The sequence below is a fragment of the Panthera pardus genome, unplaced genomic scaffold (assembly GCF_024362965.1).
Source record: "Panthera pardus isolate Hobbes unplaced genomic scaffold, ASM2436296v1 HiC_scaffold_21, whole genome shotgun sequence".
Taxonomy (NCBI): domain Eukaryota; kingdom Metazoa; phylum Chordata; class Mammalia; order Carnivora; family Felidae; genus Panthera; species Panthera pardus.
Window position 1 is genome coordinate 55,906,657 of NW_026526777.1, and position 20,567 is coordinate 55,927,223.

At 38.1% G+C, this 20,567-nt stretch overlaps 1 long non-coding RNA gene across 2 annotated transcripts in view; it reads left to right on the plus strand.

Moving 5' to 3' along the window:
* The window catches only part of LOC109252221 (uncharacterized), a 137,031-nt gene that overhangs the window by 24,888 nt on the left and 91,576 nt on the right, over positions 1-20,567 (plus strand). The window lies entirely within an intron of this gene.

The window sequence follows — 20,567 nt, forward strand, 5'->3', positions numbered from 1 at the left end:
AATGGATAAGGAAGATGTGGTATATATATATATACAATGGAATGTTATTCAGCCATAAAAAATAATGAAATTTTGACATTTACAACAACATGGATGGAGCTAGAGAATATTATGCTAAGTGAAATAAGCCAGAGAAAGACTAGTGCCATATGATTTCACTCATGTGGAATTTAAGAAACAAAACAAACGAGCAAAGGAAAGGAGAGAGAGAAAGAGAGAGAGAGAGAGGCAGAGGCAAATCAAGAAACAGACTCTTAACTATAGAGAACAAACCGATGGCTACCAGAGGGGAGGAAGTGGGGGGCTGGGTAAAATAGGTGATGGGGATTAAGGAGTGCACTTGCTGTGATGAGCACTGGGTATTATCGTGTGGAAGTTTCAAAGTACTGTAGTATACCGTATTACACATCTGAAACTAAAATCACACTATGTATTAACTAACTGGATTTTTTTATTTGAGAGAGAGAGAGCGTGCGAGCAAGTGGGGTAGGGGCAGAGAGAGAGAGAGGAAGACAGAGGATCTGAAGCAGGCTCTGTGCTGGCAGCAGAAAGCTCGATGCAGGGCTTGAATTCACAACCTGTGAGATCATGACCTAAGCCGAAGTCAGATGCTTAACCAACTGAACCACCCAGGTGCCCCTAAATAAAAACTTAAAAAAAGATGTTTAAGAAAATACAGGGACATTGTTTAAGAAACAGTGAATTTTTAAAGACCAACATTTTATGAATTCAAATATTTGATACATGTTCTTCCACTTAAAACTCGGCAGTAAATGGAATGTCAGGTTTTATCAATGGGGCAATTCTATTTTTAGAAAATTCAAATGCTAAGCTTAAACTGAATTGTAAGTTTAAACTGAAAAGTTTAAGCAAGTTGGTTCATAAATGCTGATAATATTTTAAAGTAATGTCATTGCATGGAATTATTAACTGAGTGGTCTTGTATAAATTTTTAAATTAAATTTATTTTGTTTGTTAATAGAGGAAAGGTTAGTTGCAGGAGGGTTTTTCCCTACTGAAATAGGGAACTAAGGAATAAGGAAAATAAGTTTCATAGTAATTAGGAATTATTTGTTGTGTTCTGAAATTTGCAAAGGTAATCGAAATTATTTTTTCCAACAACCTCTATATGTCTAAATTCTTGCTAGATCTCAGACTATGTTGCAGAGCAGTACTGCTTTTTTCCAAAGGGTGTATTTATTCTTTTGAAAATAGAATACAGCCTTCTTAGAAGTAGACCTACTAGATGGTTTCCCTGTTGTACACAGTCTTAAGTTATTTTGACTTTATTAAAATGGAAGTATTTCAGTTCATTTCACTGTTATTCATGTAATGTGTGTTAGAACCTGGGAAAAATACAAAGCTAATTCCCATCCCTAACCTCCCAGGGGATAGCATCTGGTTGGAATTCTTCATTTTTGAAGAGTGCTATTTGCCTTTTACAATGACTGCTACATTCCACATCTTCATTTTATTCTAATAATTCCAGGAATCAGAGAAGTTGAGAAAACTGAGTGTAGAGAACTTACAGAATCGTTTTATTATACAGTGGCTAGTTGCTATGTTCAGAGCCTTCTGACCCCAACCAGGGGACAGATGTGTGAAAGAAGACCTCGAGTCCTGGTTGATGAGTTACTAGCTGCTCAGCCTTGAGTCAGTCACTACTTCTGGGCCCTCCGTTTCCCCAACTGTATAGTAATTGGGTGGAGGTCGATAATCTCTGATACTCCTTCTAGTTTTAAAGTTGCAAGATGATTTTGCCTAAGAAAAGTCACATGGCAACCTGTTTCGAGGCTTAGTGTCCTCCTCAACTTCTCTTCCTGGGTTAATATTCTTACTTCTTTCTGTGAATCCAGATAGAACTGAGTTTTTGTAAAGATGTGTCTTTTCTCTTTTCTTCCTAATTCACTTCATTATAGGTCAGGGCTTTCGGCATTTTCTGTAACAGTTCACTGCTGTGCTTCCTATTTCTAGGACCTTTTTTCCAGAAGTATATTTGGCTCTTTTGAGCCCATTTAAAGCTCTTTGCATCGGAAAACTCTGAATTCTCTTCAGCAGTAGCAGTTGCTCTCATAGGACTCATTGTAAGGATTTAATATCGCTTCCACATCATCTTCTATGACCTCAGTAAGACTATCCAGTTGTACAAACGATGGCGTGTTGGGAATTTGAGGCATATCAAGTTCAACACTAAGGAAATCAGGTCCACTCTCAAATTAGACTTCTTTCCACACACTGTTCGTATCACTTCCCACCATCATTTTTCAATATTTTTCTTAACCTGGTAGTAGGATGTGCCAAAGTCCCTGACATATGCCGCTCTCAGCCTCAGTGTCATTGCTGAGCTATGAAATGGGTGTCCATCCAGCCCATCTTGGATATACTATCACTTCGTGCTGCATTGGCTGCGGTATGGATTTGTGTTGGGTGGAGGAAGCTTACAATTTAATGTTTTGCCACCAAAGACTCCCAAGTTTATTGAGGAACCAGGGACGTTGCTCTGGAGTAGGAGTGCTTTCATTGAAAGGTTATCACTCTCACCTTACCTATTAACAACTAAGCAATAACCACAAATTAACTGCTTACTCAGAATACCTGTTGTTGCCTAATACCAGCAAGTTTGATTTGCTCTAGCCCATTGGTATTGGGTAGAGTTCTGTGGGTGAATAAACTGGAGTTTTAAGTTCCCGGTTTAGTCTCCTTTAAGCAAGAGAGTGAGTTGGTCTGTGTGGCTGCCTTAAAGCCAGTCTTTTTTTTTTTTTTTTACATACACTAAACATACAGGAAGGTATCTGTTTCCATGAGAGACTGGTTTCATCTGCATTAAAAGCAAATTGCAGCAGGCATTCATCAATTTCTATTATGAACTTAGGTTCAGGAAATCTCATCTACTGCTGCCTCGTCTGTATTTACTCCCTATCTTAGATTTTGGTGCTAGACAAATGTCTGTAACATTGAAGTCAGTTAACCATGTCTACCATTTAAAATTCCTTTGTTTGTGCTCTTATCACATAAACTGAGTGCATTGTTTATTAACGCTCAGAAGCAATGAGTTTAGTAGGAAGGGCACTGAGACAGTTTGTCCAGGCAGACTATGGAATGTATGTGGTGATGGTGGTGGTGGTGGTGGTGTGTGTGTGTGTGTGTGTGTGTGTGTGTGTGTGTATGTGTGTCTGGGCATGTACACAAGCACTCACGAGTTTGCTCACGAGGGGATGGATTTAAGGGGGGTACTTATGTAGCAAGTAAACAAAACCTTATAAAAACTTCACTCAAGATATTACACATTGACTTGGGTATGTCCTCAGCCTGGCTGGAACATCGTATGTCCCATGAGAAAATCTTCCGTCTGCGCTGTGTTCTTTGACTCCTTCTTCTGGGAGACGTCCCGATGAGTCAGGTTGATTCCTCCTGACAGTCACCTTCACAGCTCAGGTCAGAAGCCATCTCTTTAGTGAAACCCTTCTTGACATTTCCAAAAATCCAGGCCAAACTAATAGCTTCCATTTTAGGTGTTTCGTGCATTTTACCCACTTGCGAGAGACATTACGGTGGGTGTTTACAAATCTGTCTCCGGCTGTACTGTGACTAATTTGAAGGTGACAATTTTGTTTTATATAGTAGAGGCAGTGTAGCAAGTTACGAAGAGTCTGAACTTCCAAGCCAGACCTGGTTTCAGATCAGTTTCACTGCTGTGTTGTCTGGAGTTAAGTACTCAAAGGTCAGCCTCAGTTATTTTATATGGAAAATGGGAATAGGAATGTCTAATTCCATAAGGCTTTTTCAAAGTGCTAAAAGGCCCTCATGTATTTCATTTCCTTGTATCTTACTTAAGGTCTAGTGCCTGCCAGAAACTTAAGAAGTGTTCAATATCTGCATGTCCTTTGACCTACAATATCCTGGTAATCGAAAGTCTGTCCCCTTCCTTTCAAAAGAAATTGGTTCTTCTCAATAATGGCATCTCGACAAGGGCATGGGATACCTTGGTGATGGCCAGGCTTCATCACCCAGGATATTCATAGAGACCACAGTTAGGGAGTCAACCGTTCAGAAAACTATAAAAAAGATGTCATCTCTAGGTAGAAGTTCAATTCAGATGACCTCATTTATTCAACAAATAATTTGGGAGTACTTACTATATGCCCGCCTACTGTGCCAGATACTATAAAGATTACAATCTAGTGGATGGCAAAGATTTTTAAATTAAGCAAGAAATACAACTAAATAAAATATAAGGAAGAAAAGAAATAAAAGCTGAGATCCTGTGTTCCTTTCCAAAGCTAAGCTACATGATTCAATGGCTAAATTTCCAAGAAAGTAGAAAAATGATCCCCAAATTGGATATTTGGAAATGGAAATTTCAAGATCCCTTGTAAATTTGTTCAGCCCTTCTTATTTAATCTTACGTCCTGTTTCCTCCTGATTGGCCCATCTAGTCAGAGTCTCCTTGTAGCCCAGGCAGATGTGGTTCCCTTTACCTGGAACCTTTTTCATACCACTACTTAAAACCCTGCCTAGTTTCCACAATTATAAAATTATAAAGTGAGCCTAAGTGATCTTTAAGATTTCTTAGCTTCCAAACATTTTTTGATTTCTTTAACTCTGCTAATGAAGACAGAGAGAGTAGATTGTCCTCCACACCTTTTTACTTCTGCATTGTATTTTCTGTGGTTGGTTATCATGATGAGCTATTTTTTTAGCTTGTCCTGGTATCAGAGCTCCAAAAAGAAGAAGCTGGAATGTAGGGCATGCATTACATGAAAAGTGAAATGTTTTGAAAGGGCTTTGAAGTGTTGAATAGGAATATTGTATTAAGAACATTCCACCAAATGGAAGAAGCCTGGAAACTGGACAAGCTGTGGATGTGCAGATGGTATTACTAACCATCAGGCAAGTAGAGAACACAGCCTATGTGTATAGATCGATACGTCGTGTCTTTCTACATTGGGATGTACCAAGAAGTTGTCAGCAGTTGTTATCTCTGTATGTATTGCTTCCAAGGAGAATACTCAAATCGCCCATGTTACGCAGCCTAGAAGTTTCAGTTTTGTCCATATCGGTATGAATGGATTTACTCAAGATGTCTCATATGAGAGAGGATTATTCCATAAATGCAAATTGCCATAAAATTGTAGTTTTGTTTGTGAATGATTTGGGGGCAGCGGAGGGGGAGAAAGGAAGATCCTCTAACCTTACTGTTCTTTTAAACATCTCCTTTATCCTAAAATCAGACAGTCTACACACTGCAATAATCCAGTGTGCTCCATATCACCCCACAACATTTGCAGTTAGAATGTGGGCAAATAGCTCTCCCTCGGTCAATGCTAATGTTCAAGAATAGTCGAGAGTCTTTTAGGTAGGTATGACCATGAGTCAGCCAGCCATTTGGAATATTACAGAGAGGTGTTATTTCTCAGAGATAAGGAACAAAGAGGTCTTAATATCCGGCTCGGCTAGGGCAGGAAATTGCCTACTTCCTGAGCCAGAGTGGTAGAGGCTGTGGGATGGGAGCCAGATATTGGAGGGAGGAGGCGAGTAAGTACTGGAGACCTCAGGATTTTATCGTCGGGCACATGGACTTTGCATCAGAATGTCAAGAACTCATTTTGCACAGGAAAGATGCTCGGCAAAGAGTTAATTACACTAAAGCATTTTTATAAATGTCATAGGCAGACTTTAATTTTCACAGATGGACACTCATTCTCAGATGTTTATTCTTTCATTCCTGAACCTTCACAGCCCATGATATGTGACAACATTTTAATTTTAAAGTCCATCAATTATCCTGTTAATTCTAAATTCCGCTATAAAAGTGTAAAGTATCGGGTTGACCTTACATCCCTACTCCTAATTACATACATGTGTTTTTATGGACCTTCTATCCAACCCCGATGACACTAACAAACTAGTTTGCAAAGCACTTAACCTCTCCAGCTTTCTTTTCCTCATTTGTAAATCAAGAGTGTTGAATTAGATGATCTCAAAAGTTTGGGTCCTCAAGAAACGTGGCAAAAGTCCCATAAGTCTAAGGCTCTATTGTGGAAAAGAGAAACCTTTGGGATCCTAGATACCTGAGTTCAAACCTCTGCATGTCCAATTATTAATGTGCGACACTGGGAACATTCTTTAATCTCCTCGAGCTAGTTTCAGCATTTGTAACTGGAATAAAACCTCAGTTTTATGGTTGTTATAAAATTAAATGACGTAGGGCATTAAAGTGTCTGGCAGACATGTATTTAGTAGCTGTTCCTTTTCCCTCCCTTCTCTTCTTCCAGCGTTATGTAGATTTAATAGATTTTACTACCATTTATTAGGGAAAAAACCCAGGTTCACATGGTAATGTTGAAAGAAAAGAGGCAAAAGATTAATTTACAGGAGAATCTAAGGATGGGTTGAATTCTGAGAAGCAAAAAGAAGGATGAAGGATATTCTTCACAGGGAAAAATGTAACCAAGAGTCTGGTGGCTCCAGCCAAAAAGGTGTATGTGGAGAGTGCTAAGTAGTCTGGTCCTACTGAAATGTGGACTGTAGCGGCCAGAATCAAGATGCATATTTTATGCTCCTCTCAACCTGTCAGTTAACTTTTACTTACATGTTTGTATATCGCACTCAAAATTCTGTATTCTTTTTTTGCGTTTTAAAAACATACCTTGGAGATCATCCGTATCTGTACATAAAACTCCTTTCCTTCTTTTTTTTTTAATGTTCATTTATTTTATTTAGAGAGAGAGAGAGAGAGAGAGAGAGAGAGAGAGAGAGAACGCGTGAGCAGGGGAGGGGCAAAGAGAGAAGGAGAGAATCCCAAGCAGACTCCCATGAGCCATCAGCACAGAGCCCCACTCGGGTCTCAATCTCACAAACTCTGAGATCGTGACCTGAGCCAATCAAGAGTCGGCAGCTTAACTGACTGAACCACCCAGGCACCCCTTCTCTTTTTCTTTATTTACTATTTATCATATATGATTATATGTATATACTACAATTCATATAAGGAATACTCTTTTTTTTTTTTTAATGTTTTTATTTTATTTTTGAGAGAGAGAGAAAGACAGAGCGCAAGCAGGGGAGGGGCAGAGAGAGAGGGAGACATAGAAACTGAAGCAGGCTCCAGCTCTGGCTCTGAGCTGTCAGCACAGAGCCCCAGCGTGGGGCTCAAACCCACAAACTGTGAGATCATGACCTGAGCTGAAGTTGAACGCTTAACCGACTGGGCCACCGGGGCGCCCCATAAGGAATACTCAACTGATGAGTAATTTGGTGGTTATCATATTTTGCTTTTCCATACAAAGTTGCAGTGAGTAATCTTTATTACATGTGTGAGTAAATCTGTAAGATGGAGCCTTGAAAGTAGAATTGCCAGATAAAGGGTTTGTGTATTTGTAATCTTGGTAAGTATGGTCAAAATAACCCTGCAAACAGGTATTATTGATTTCGATGCACATAGATGAGAGATGCATTTCGATGAGAGTGTTTCCCTGAACTCTAGTCAAAACAGAGGTGTCATACTTTCTGAATTTTGCCAATCTTTTAGATTTAAAAAAAAAAAGCTATTATAATGTGCTTTAAAGTAGCAACCCTTGAGCATTTTGTCATGTATTTAAGAGTTGTCTGTATTTTTCTTTTCTGTGATCTGTCTGTTCACACTCTGTGCTCATTAGGCTAATGGAATGTTGGTGTTTTTGGCTTTTTTCCTGATTGATTAGTAGAGATTCTTTATATATTAGAGAATTTAGTTTTTTGTTTCTTATGCAAACAATTTCTCTCAATTTTTTGTTTGATCTTGACTTGATTATTGTGATTCTTGCCATACAAAATGTTTTATAAATAAATCTTTATATAGCCAAATTTATCAATTTCGTATGGCTTCTGGATTTTGTTTGTACTTACAAAAGCTTTTCTCACTTAAGGGAATAAAGTTTGTTTTTCATGGTTTCTTCTACTACTTTTAAGGTTAAAATCATACACTCAAGTTTTTGATCAATTTTAAATTTATTCTGGTAAGAGTTATGATTCCAAATTTATGTTTTTCAGGTGGCTATCCAGCTTTCCCATCACAAATTTTTATATAATTCATATTTTCAATGCCATTTTGAAATGTTTCTTGGATCTTTACATATATATAGCTGTGTATGTTTGCATCTATTTCTGGATTTTCTTTTTTATAGGCTTGTCTGTCTATTCATGTGCAAATAGCAAATTTTACATTTTTATTAGATTTATAATTTGTAACAAAATCTGGTAGTTATAGTTCTCTTGCTTTAATTTTTCAGAAAATTTCTGGCTATTTTTATTTGTTTATTTTTCTAGGTGATCTTTAGAGTCATGTAGTCTAGTCCCACACCTAAACAGATGTATCAAATTTATGAATTAACGTGGGTGGCTTTGACTCTTTAAATATTTTTGGGTATTTCTTTCCAAGCACATTCTATGCTTTTCTTTATGTGTAAGTGTGTATATGTGCATGTGTGTGTGTGTGTGTGTATCTGAGTGTGTCTTGTGATTTTCAAGAGAAGTTTTAAACTTCCTTAATATAGATCTTATTTATTTCTGATTAAGTATATTCCTAGGTTTTGTTGTTGTTACTGTTTTTGTAAGTGGAATCTTTTCTCCTGTAGATAATCTAACTGGAAATTGTTCATATGTGTATGGGCTGACATTGTACATAGCTTTTTTTACCCAGCCACCTTGCAGAGCTCTCTTATTGATGTTATACTTTTTAAAATTAATCCCCTTGTTTTTTCCAGGTATATAATCATATCATCTGCAAATGATGATACTTTTACTTTCTTTCCTTTTTACACCCTAGTTTATTTTTCTTATTGAATTATGTTGGCTGACAAAACATAAGAGACTCCTAAAAACTGAGAACAAACTGAGGGTTTATGGGGGGTGAGAGGGAGGGGTGGGTGGGTGATGGGTATTGAGGGCACCTGTTGGGATGAGCACTGGGTGTTGTATGGAAACCAATTTGACAATAAATTTCATCATCATAATAATAATAAAAAAGAATTATGTTGGCTGATATCTCCAAGACAATGTGAAATGGAAGTAGTGGTAATGAGCATTTATGTCTTATCTGTGACTTCAATAGAAAATTTTCCTTGGAACAGTTTATATGTCATTGGAATTTTCAATTTTTTAAAGATTTGGTAGACCTACCTCAGTAAGTCAGATAATGTTTGAGAAACATACTTCCTTGCATTATAAAACATAACTATCATCCCCATTTTATTTATAGTTTCTTTTTTTAAGTTTTATTTATTTATTTTGAGAGAAAGAGAGAAATATCAAAATTATAAATGCATAGAGGGCTTTGTCTTCATGTCTCTGCTTGTAGAAAGTTACCCTACAAGCACACTTAAATGTGTGTATTTCTGAGGATATTTGTTTCAGTATTGTTTATAACAGCAAGAGTTTTTAAACCATCTAAGTGTTTAATATGGGGCTAATTCAATGTTAGGCACACAAATACAATGGAATAATATGATCCCTTAAAAGGAGTAAGGTTTAGATACACCATTATCCCTGAAATAACATTTTTAAGTTTGAAGAGAAGGGGTAGCACATTGTAATTTAGTGTTAAAAAATATGACAATACTATGTATGTGTACATATGCACATACACAGACTCACACGTGTACATGTATACATACACATATCTGTAGTTACATAGGTTATTTCTGTAAGGACAACTAAGGATCCTGACTGGGTGGAGAAACAGGTAGAATGCATATCTACTTTTCACAACAGATCCTTCTGTGCCTGTTGAATTTTGTGTCATTTGTATTACTCATTCCAAAAAAATATTTAAGAATGGGGACAAAACAGAGTTATTTCAAACAGGTAAAGGCTCAGAATTTTTTTTTCATCATACCTTTGCTGAAAGAAATATGACAAATATATTCTAGCAAGAAAAACATACTCCACGCTAATGAATATTGCCATGTTCCAGGCATTATTTGTAGTGTTTTAAATATCTAATAGAATTCAGTCCTCACGAAAAACTTGATGAAGTAGGTGCCATCATTATCCCTATATTACAGATGAGAAATGAAACAGTTTGCTCAAGGTCACACAAATCGAAAACCAGGGGTGTAGATTTGCATCTAGTCAGGCTGATGGAAGAGCCCGAGTTCTCGCTTAGCTCCTATTCTATTCTGTCTTCTCATTAAGAGCAGAATGCAAGAAGCACCTGTCAGCATCAGTAAAACGCATTGGTCATTCCGATATTTTGTTAACAATAATGATTGCTTTTTTTTAAACTTTATTTATTTTGAGAGGGAGAGAGCCCACAAGCAGGAGGAGGGGCACAGGGAGCGGAGGGAGAGAATCCCAAGCAGGCTTCATGCCCAGCATAGAGTCTTTCGCAGGGCTCAGTCCCACAAACTGTGAGATCATGACCTGAGCCAAAATCAGGAGTCAGACGCTTAACCAACTGAGCCACCCAGGTGCCCATAATTATTGTTCTTTTTTTAAACATAGATCGAAATCTAGATAACACTGACTTCTTACTCTCATGGGAGGATTTTGGGTTTTTAGGAGTAGTGATCTCATTTGGGAACAAATACAAATTCTAATTCTTCCTCCCCTTTTTAAAGCAAACTGTGTATTTAAGGAAAAATAAAAAAGGGCAATGGGTAAAATAATAAAGTATATAATAAAAATTAAGAGAAATGTGATGTAGCCCATGGAAGTTAGGAAAGGAGGAAGAGAAACATTTCATAATTAATAAAACAAAATAAATTAGCATCAAAAAGCTGAGCTTATCTATAATATATAAATACAAAAAGGAAATGAGTTCAAAAAGAAGAGCCTTCTAGGGGTGCCTGGGTGGCTCAATTGATTGAGCGTCCAACTCTTGATTTGGGTTCAGGTCATGATCTCACAGTTCCTGAGACTGAGCCCCACGGTGGGAGCCACACTGGATGTGGAGACTGCTTGGGATTCTCTCTCCTCTCTTTCTGCCTCTCCCCACTCACTCACGCACTCTCTCTCTCAACATAAATAAACATTAGAAAAAAGTCTTTTAATGATAGGCAATTTACAAAATAAAACCAAATGACATAAGTCTGAAACTGAGAGACAAAAGTACACCAGGCAAAAATTAACCGGTGAAGAGAACACAACTTTACTGTACTTGCATCAGACCAAAGGAAATTTAAAGTGGCACATAATCCACTTTTTCCAGACTTTACTTACATTCAATCCATTATCTATAAATTTATCTAAAGGCTCCTTAAACAACATTTTACTGTTTAACCAGGGATGTGTATTCAGAGAGGAATTTTTATGTCTTTTTGACCTTTCATTAAAAAAAAAAAAACACAGTTTAAAATATTGCCATACAAGCTAATTTTCTCAAGGTAGGAGGATACCCTATATATCTTTAGTTATTTATGTTTTTGTAAACAGGTCATTTTTATTTTGTGTCCCCCTTTTTGGATTAAAGAGAATCTGTGTCATTTTTGAGAAACTCATATTTGTATGGCAGTCTCCTCCAACCCAGCTGTCCCTGGTGCCTCTTCCCACTGTTTTACTGAAAAACGTTCACCCACAAAATGAGGTATAATAGCGTAGAGGTTTTTTCCTTTCAGGCTCAAGACAATGTTTCTGCTTCATTTCTGTGTCGTCTTTTGGTGATCTCCAGAATTAAATGGCCCTTTATCTTAAGGAAACAGTCTTCAGTGACACCTAGGTTCTTCCTTTGGCTGGTGACAGCTTAAATCTCTGGAGCCCCAGCTAAGAAGCAGTGAGGGAGTCCCGATTTATTTGAAACACTTCAAGTCAATTCCAAGTTTGAGAGCCTATATTGAATTACGCATTGGGAGATTGAGAGATGACTAGGGTGTGACCTTGCCTCAGCTGCTCCAAAGCAAATCAAGCTTTGCTGATCACTCAAGGGATTTAATATGTAGGGGAAGCAAAAGAGGCAAGTGAGTGTTGCTTATGTTCAAATGAATCCTGGCCTTATGTCCAGAAACAGATACAATTCCCCCAGTGAGAGTGACTATTCATATCTTTTGGTTTTTGACTCTTGAAGTTTAAATGACCTAGTGCCCAGAGGATTAAACCCAGTCTCCAGCCCTCCTTTCCTGTGCTACCCTTGTTTAATGTGAAGAAACCTATCATTGAATTGAGGGCCAAATGCTTTAAGCTCTTATTTTATGAATGTTTGCCAAATTATTTCTCATGCAATCACTCTGCAGTTAACTATTGAATTTCTTGTCTAAGGGAAAACATCAAATGAACGAGGGCAGAAAAAGATCACAGGGTAAACTGAAATGAAAGGTCTGTGTAGGAGTTGTTGGGTTTTTTTCCTTCATTAAAAAAATGCAACCTGCAGAAAAAGGGGAATATGGGACTTCCACCATTATCTTCCCTTAACTGATTTAATGCAAGAGTGATTAGATGGTGCATAGGATTACAGCTGTTTGTGTTCACATTTAAGAACAGTAATTATCGTCTGGAGGAAGACTTTTTAGAACAGGTAGAGGATGCAAGCTTGGCAAGAGTAGCTGTAGATAACTGGGAATATGAACATAAAGTTCCCTATAGAAGACACATGTATGCATGGGTGAGGGGTAAGATGTTGATATTTTGAGTTCATACAGAGAATACCATCACTACTGACAATTAACAATGATTAAGCCATTTCATGATGTGAATTAGGTGGGAAATTCTCTAAAGGTGTTATCATATGTCAGCTTCCCCAAAGCTGCACCAAAGGATATGGGTGTGCTAAGAGCTGGTCATAGGTGTGCTATGAGATACTGATCTGCTCAGCCCTTGAGGATGCCAGGAGAGACATGGACAGCTCCTGAGCCAAGCCCTTCCACCAGAGGGAGGGCACTGGCTGATGAAATCATCTTGGTTTGTTTGGGACTTTCCTGGTTTTAGTACTAAAGGTCCTGTGTCTTGGGAAATCTCTCAGTCCCAGGTGAATCAGAATGTACATCAGGGCAGCCTGGGCACAGCAGGGTCTGTGCGGGTCCCAGTGGGCCTGTAGGCAGGAAAAATGTAAGCTGCATTCAGCTCGTGCAGCTCTGATGGACTGAGCATAGCATGACCAAGAAGGTTCTCGTCTGCCTGATCATAAGCTTTACTAAGCTATGTTTTTTAAGACATTTGTCCATTTAAGTTGTTAAATTATTGGTGCAAAGTCATTTCTAATACTTCTCATCCTAATGCTTGTGATGACTTCCCCCATATTATCTTGATATTGGGCACTTGTTCTCTCTCTCTCCCTCTCCCTCTCCCTCTCCTTCTCACTCCCCCCTCTCTCCTCTCCCCCTGGTCTGTCCCTTCCCCTGCCAGCTCTAACTCCCCCCTCCCCCCCTCCCCATTCCTACCTTCTCCTTCTCCCTCCATCTCCCTTTTCTTTGTTTATTTAAATCAACCTTGCTGGGGATTAGGCAGGTTTCTGTGTTCTTATGATGAATTGACCCTTTTAATGTTATGAAATATACCTCTATCTCTCTTAATTCTTCTCACCTTAAAGTCTACTTTGATATCAGTGTAGTCATACCAACTCCTTTTTGGTTAACGCTTACTTGGTTGGTCTTTTTTCTGTTTTTTGAAGCATTGAGTATTTTTATGTTTCTGGCGTGTTTCTTATAAGCAGCTGTAATTGTATTTTTTTAAAAGTCCAGTCTGGAAATCCTAGCTTTTGGTTTACCATCTTGCTATTTGTTTTCTATTTTCCCCTTTTTCTATTTTTTTAAAATTATTCCTTTCCTGCCTTCCTTTATAAAAATCAATTAAAAAAATACTCCTTTTTATCCCTCTGTTAGACTTTTGTTACAGTTTTTAATGTCCTTGTTTTGGTGGTTACCCTGAAAACTACAAGGCACAACTTAGTATGGTCTATCTTAATACATCATTTACTGCTTTGGGAAGAAACAATATTTGAACAGAACGATTACCAGCAATGAAATTGAATCAGCAAATGAAAAACTCCCAATGAATGAAAGTCCTGGACCAGATGGCTTCACAGGCAAATCCTACCCAACATTTAAAGGAGAGTTAATAGCTATTCTTCTCAAACTATTCCAAAAAAAATAGGAAAGGAAGGAAAACCTCCATATTCATTCTATGAGGCCAGTATTACCCTGGTATCAAAGTCAGGTAGACACCACAAAAAAAGAAATGTAGGCCAATATCTTTGATGAACATAGATGCAGATATCCTTAACAAAAACCAAACAAAGTGAATTCAACAATACATTTAAAAAATCATTCACCAGGAGCAAGTGGGATTTTTTCCCAAGATGCAAGGGTGGTTCAGTATTTGCATATCAGTCAAGGTGATACATCAGGTCAGTAAGAGAAAGGATTTTAAGAAACATGATCATTTCAACAGATGGAGAAGAAACATTTGACAAAGTATGATATCCATTCATGATAAAAACCTTCAACAAAGTAGGTCTAGAGGGAGCATGCCTCAACGTAATAAAGGCCATATATGAAAACCCACAGCTAACATCATCTTAAACAGTGAAAAACTAAAAGCTTTTCCCCTAAGATTAGGAACAAGACAAGGATATCCACTCGGACCACTTTTATTCAACATAGTACTGGAAGTCCTAGCCACAGCAATCGGACAACAAAAAGACAACAAAAAGAAATAAAAGGCGTCCAAATTGGTAAGGAAGAAATAAAACTTTTATTATTTGCAGATGACATGGTACTATATATAGAAAACTACTAGAACTGATAAATGCATTCAGTAAAGTTGCAAGATATAAAATCATTGTACACAAATCTGTTGCCTTTCTACACACTAATAATGAAGCCACAAAAAGAGAAATTAAGAAAACAATCCCTTTTACAACTGCACCAAAAGTAATAAAATACCTAGGAATAAATTTAACCAAGGAGGTGAAAGATCTGTACTCTGAAAAAGTATAAAACACTGATGAAAGAAATTTAAGATGACACGAAGAAATGGAAAGACATTCCATGCTCATGGGTTGCAAGAACCAATATTGTTAAAACGTCTATACTCCCCAAAGCAATCCTCACATTTAATGCAATTTGTATCAAAATAGCAATAGCACTTTTTCACAGAAGTAGACCAAACAATCCTAAAATGTGTATAGAACCATAAAAGATCCCAAATCGCCAAAGCAATCTTGAAAAAGCAAAGTCTTTGAATAGCAAAAGTGGAGGCATCACAATTCCAGACTCCAAGTTATGTTATAAAGCGATAGTAATTAACACAGAATGGTACTGGCACAAAATAGACACATAGATCAATGGAACAGAATAGAAAACGTAGAAACAAACCCACAGTTACATAGTCCATTAATTTTCAACAAAGGAGGAAAGAATATGCAATGGGAAAATGACGGTCTCTTCAACACATGGTCTTGGGAAAACTGGTCAGCTACATGTAAGAGAATAAAACTGGACCACTTTCTTACACCATACATGAAATAAGTTAGAAATGGATTTAAGACCTAAATGTGAGACCTGAAGCTGTGAAAATCCTAGAAGAGAACACAGACAGTAATGTCTCTGACATCAGCCATACTAGTATTTTTTCTAGATATGCCTCCCGAGGCAAGGGAAAGAAAAGCAAAAATAAACTATTGGAACTACATCCAAATAAAAAAGCTTCTGCACAGCAAAAGAATCAACAAAACTAAAAGTCAACCTGCAGAATGGAAGAAGGTATTTGCAAATCACACATCCAATAAGGGGTTAATATCCAAAATATATAAGGAACTGATACAACTCAACACCCAGGAAACAAATAACCCAATTAAAAAATGGTTAGAAGAAATGAACAGACATTTCTCCAAAGAAGACCTCCAGATGGCCACCAGACACATCAAAAGATGCTCAACATCACTCATCATCGAGGAAATGAAAATCAAAACTACAATGAGATATTACCTCACACCTGTCAGAATGGCTAAAATAAAAAACACAAGAAATAACAGGTGTTGGCGAGGATTTGGAGAAAAAGAAACCTTTGTGCACTGTTGGTGGGAATGCAAAGTGATGCAGCCACTCTGGAAAATAGTATGGAGGTTCCTCACAAAGTTATTGCACTACTGAATATTTACTCCCAAAATACAAAAACACTAATTCAAAGGGATACATGCACTTCTATGTTTATAGCAGCATTATTTACAGTAGCCAAATTATGGAAGCAGCCCAAGTGTTCATCAATAGATGAATGGATAAAGAAGAAGACACACACACACACACACACACACACACACACACACACACACACACATTGGAGTATTATTCAGCCATTAAAAGGGATGAAATCTTGTCATTTGAAACAATATGGATGGGGCTAGAGAGTATAATGCTAAGTAACGTAAGTCAGTCAGAGAAAGACAAATACCGTGTGATTTTACTCATATGTAGAATTTAAGACAGACTGGGGGGAAAAAAAAAGAAAAAAAAAAAAAATGACCAAAGGAAAAAAGAGAGGGAGAGAGAGAAACCAAGAAATAGACTCCTAACTATAGAGAACAAATTGGTGGTTACCAGAAGGGAGGTGGTGGGGGGATGGTTTAAACACATGATGGGGATGAAAGAGTTCACTTAAAAAATCTACTTACTGCTTTTTCAACAATGCAAGAAATTTAAAACAGTATACCTCCATTGTAGCCTGTACTGTTTTGCTATTGTCCTGTGCTTCTACATGTCGTAAGCCTCACAAGAAATGATCATTATTGTTATTTTAAACAGTTAATCTTCTCTTATTTTCCTTCAGCTTAAAATATGTTCTTTAGTGTTTCTTAAAGTCGTATCGGTTGTGAATTCGGTCAGCGTGTGTGTGTGTGTGTGTGTGTGTGTGTGTGTGTGTGTGTGTCTTCAGCACATCGATGGTTTTGTCTTCTATTAGTTACTTATCAATCCAACCTGAATTGAAGATGTCTTGTTCAATCTAAGTATTTCTACAATAAGCATTTATAAGTATACTTAGAAAACTTTTCTTTTGAACAGCTGATGATTCCTGTCTGGCTATTTTTAGATGGATGTAATCATTTTTCGGTTTTCCTTCTTCCCTAGGCTTGATCTAGAGCGTTACTTTACAGGTGGGCAGAGAACACAAATGCATGAATGACTCACATACAAAAGTACTGGGGGAAACATACATGCTATTCAAAAGCAAAGGGCAGTTTTCAGGATCTTATCACTGCTAGAGATCTGTCTCTTTAAGGCATCAGTACTCTTGTCAGTCTTACTGTTTTAGTTCACATTTTTTTCTTGTAATGAGATTATAAATGTGTATCAATGTTCATGTCTTATCTCTTTTAGGCTATATGATTCACTTGGTGGTATGGCAGTTTTCAAGTCTAAATTGGAAAGTAGCTTCTTCTGGCATGTACTTATAGTTACAAATACCAAATTCAAAACATATGATTGGTGAAATCACGTCATATGCACATTTAACTCATAAAATTCAACCATACATGCTGCACCAACTTAAAGAACACTTAGAATAGGGTGGAAGGCTTCACCCACAATTTCCCTCAATGAGCACAAGAGCCGGGCAGAGTGTGAATGGGGGAATGTGAATCTGATCTTTCTCTAGATGCTCCTGTGGGGCAAGCATCCTACTTCCCTGACCTCAGAGCCTGGCCCCCAACAGAGCACAACGCTATCATACAAACACTTCCATGGTTAACTAGATGTTCTTTTAAATCCTAACATAAACCCTCCAATTACCCAGTAGCATTTCTATGCCCTATCATTTGACTATCATAAATACTTTTCTCCTGGAAGTGTGATGTAATCAGAGGCCATCTGCAACAAATGAAATGTATCCTGCAGAGTTATTTAAGTACTTCCGATAGATATCACCTTTTCTTTCCCAGATTCTCATGAAGCAGGATCAAAGTGTAGCCAAGGAGATAGGCACAAAAAAAAACAGTGGACAATATATGATGTTCCGCACAAAGTGCTATCATAGAGACACGTGTGAGTGTGGAGAAGACATAGGGCTTAGTGGGAAATCACAGGTCGGCAAAAGAACTGAGGCAAAGAAAACCCATAGGGGTAGCCTGGATAAAGTCTCCAAAGCACAAAAGAATGCAATAGGCTTTTGAAAAGCAAGATACTTGTGGTAATTTAAATACCAAGTGTATATGGAGGATAAAGGAGTTTGGAAAGGAAAGCTATACTACAAAGTGAATTAAAATGCTATCCTAAGAATTTAGGACTTGAGCCATTTGTTACAAAAAGCCATCATCTTATTTGGCTCTCAGATATCCTTGTGAGAAGCCGTGACCCAGGTAATTTTGGACTTCTGCACACATACTGAGGTGGGACTTAAGCTCAGATGTCCCAATTCAAATTCAATGCTCTTTCGACTCTACCGGGGACTGCCTTTCTTGACAGAACCGAAGCCACCTCTGATACCTACAGTTAGCCGCATCCTGTTACTGGTTCACAACTGCTCTGGTCGTGATCTGCCACTGCTCTGGTCGTGATCTGCCCTTTCCCATCTTTTGGGATAGCCTAACCCTGATAGTGATTCTGGGCCTTCCCTTTATTTGGAGTTTCAAGATGGTGGCACATCTAAAGAGTTGTCAAAAGCAGACAGTTGGAATGTAGAGTTACTGGGCTGTGAAATTTCTGTGGAAAATTCAAAACACCCTGCACTTAACACAATGCCAGAGCTGATTAGTGCAGTTTATTGCTAAGCCCCAAGGGACACCTGCAGGCTTTTACCTTCAGTCTAGAACCCCTGGCCCGAGGGAAGGTGTAATGCCACGTTAGTTCCGCACTCTTTCTATTAGAGTTTACTCAAAGCTGCCGACACCAGATGTGTTACAAACGAACGTTAATTCTCCTCCAGCATCTGGATCGCATGTACAATGAGGGGCAAGATTTATGCCCTGCTGAAGCATTCCCCAGTTTTTAGCACAGAAGTGATTGAACTCCAGATGTTAACAAGATGCAGAGACCTTTTAGTATGATTAAAAACATGATTTCTTGTTTTGCTCATGACAAAAACCATTGGATTAACTTATTAGAAGTGGGGCTGCCGTCCTGCTCATTGGAAGCTGTGTCTACTTTGGCTATTGGAGCTTGTCGTCGAAGATTTTATGTAGAAAGAATGACTTACCGACTTCTAAAATCAACAACTTCAGGGGCCCTCTTAAAATCAGGGGCTGCAAAGGTAGAAATTCTGTAAGAAGTGTGATCAAGATTTGGATCAGAATGAAAATCAACACAAGTGTTTGCATGAATTAGTCACATTAGAATCTTCTTCCTTCTAGTAATTGTATTGTCAAGAAACATAGAACCACAACCTTAGAGCTGTAGGCTTCCTTCAAAGATCATCTGGTCTACTCTTCCCTTCCTCAGTCCTCCTTTCCTCTGCCTCACAAGGAAGAAGAGAATGGTCTTCTAGAGTCAGACAATTGAGCCAAAAAGATTCAGTTTTCAAAATACAGGTTTCAAAACCAGGAAGCAATGAACGTGCTGAATTCAAATCTTCTGTTTTCGTAGCACAGTATTTCCACAATGATAAGATGCACTTTGCCCGAAATTGACCTTTCTCATGGTTGGAATGCATCTCATATTCAATGTGAATATTTACTACATTTGTTTACTTATTCTTGTGTCCACAGTTGTTGTTAAATTAATAGTGTATATGACTGTCAAAGGCATCGTAGAATCAAGAAGATACTGGGGCACCTGGGTGCCTCAGTCGGTTAAACATCCAACTTCAGCTCAGGTCATGATCTCACAGTTCATTGGTTCAAACCCCACCTGGGTCTCTGTGCTGACAGCTTGGAGCCTTGGAGCCTGCTTCAGATTCTGTGTCTCCCTCTCTCTCTGCTCCTCCCTTGCTCACAGTCTATCTCTCTCTTTCTCAAAAATAAATAAACATTTTTAAAAAAAGCATCTAGGGGCGCCTGGGTGGCTCAGTCGGTTAAGCGTCCCGACTTCAGCTCAGGTCACGATCTCGGAGTTTGTGAGTTTGAGCCCCGTGTCGGGCCCTGTGCTGACAGCTCAGAGCCTGGAGCCTGCTTCGGATTCTGTATCTCCCTCTCTCTGCCCCTCCCCTGCTTATGCACTGTCTCTCTCACTCTCAAAAATGAATAAATGTTAAAAAAAAAAAAAGCATCTGACTCTCGGTTTCTGCTCAGGTCATGATCTCTTGCATCTGACTCTCGGTTTCTGCTCAGGTCATGATCTCTTGCAGAGCCTGCTTGGGATTCTCTCTCTCCCTCTCTCTCTGCACCTCCCCTGCTCACTCTCCCTGTCTCTCTCAAAAATAAATAAACTGTTAAAAGAATTAAAAAAAGAAGATATAGTAACTATCAATTTCATTGGACAGAAACCTTGAACTAATAAGCAATCAACTAGAATTTTTACTACTACCGTAATCTAGGAATCTGTAAAATGTTATTATGCTGATGGGAAAATGCCTTCCTGTGAAGATACTCATTTTATGGTGTTCTCAGTCTTACCTAGTCAGGATAAAGAGGGAACTACATTGATTTTAGTATAAAACTTTCAAATAGAAAATATGATCTTGTCAAATTGTCTTCATTAATCATGAGCTTAGCCTGCTATTTCCAATATGCC